The sequence below is a fragment of the Pristiophorus japonicus genome, chromosome 9 (assembly GCF_044704955.1).
Source record: "Pristiophorus japonicus isolate sPriJap1 chromosome 9, sPriJap1.hap1, whole genome shotgun sequence".
Taxonomy (NCBI): domain Eukaryota; kingdom Metazoa; phylum Chordata; class Chondrichthyes; family Pristiophoridae; genus Pristiophorus; species Pristiophorus japonicus.
This window is the reverse complement of record NC_091985.1, coordinates 154,616,157-154,617,235: the sequence shown is the minus strand read 5'-3', so window position 1 is coordinate 154,617,235 and position 1,079 is coordinate 154,616,157.

Genomic DNA, 1,079 nt, shown 5'->3' with positions numbered 1-1,079 from the left:
CTATTCTGTATATTCACATTATTGATTATAATCGCTCAACCATTGTTAGCTGTGCCTTCTGTTGCCTAGACCCTAAGCTTTAGAATTCCCTCCCTAAACCTCTCTGCCTCTCTACCTCTACCTCCTTCAAAATACTCCTTAAAACCTACCTCTTTGACCAAGCTTTTGGTCAGCTGTCCTAATTTCTCCTTAAGTGGCTCGGTATCAAATTTTGTGTCTTATACTCCTGTGAAGTGCTTTGGGACATTTTACTACGTTAATGGCGCTTGTTGGAAGGGGAGTGGGTATTGGGGGGATAGCAGAATGGACCAGGGTGTCCCGGAGGGAACGATCCCTTCAGAATGCTGAAAGGGGAGGGGAAGATGTCTTTCGTGGTGGGATCAAGCTGAAGGTAGCGGAGGATGATCTGTTGAATGTGGAGGCTGGTGGGATGGAAGATGAGGACAAGGGGAACCCTATCGTGGTTCTGGGAGGGAGGGGAAAGGCTGAGAACAGAAGTGCGGGAAATGCAATGGACATAGGCGAGGGACATGTCAACCATGGTGGAGGGCAATCCTCGGTTGAGGAGAAATGAAGACATATTGGAAGCACTGGTATAAAAGTTGATATCGTCGAGACAGATGGAACGGAGAAGAAACTGGGAGAATAGAATAGAGTCCTTACAGGATGGGGGTTGGGAGGAAGTGTAGTTCAGGTAGCTATGGGAGTCAGTGGACTGATAGTGGATATTGGTTGATAGCCTATTCCCAGAAATGGAGTCAGAGAAGTCAAGGAAGGGAAGAGTAGAAGATAGACCATACGTAGTCAAGGGAAAGGTGGAAATTGGAAGCAGAGTTGATGAAATTTTCCAGTTTGGGGCAAGAGCATAAAACAGCACACATACAGTCATCCATGTACTGGTAAAATGGCAAGGGAGGGGACCTGAGTAGGACTGGAGCAAAGAATGTCCATCATCATCATCACAGGCAGTCCCTCGGAATCGAGGAAGACTTGCTTCCACTCCTAACGTGAGTCCTTTGGTGGCTGAACAGTCCAACACGAGAGCCACAGACCCTGTCACAGGTGGGACAGACATTCGT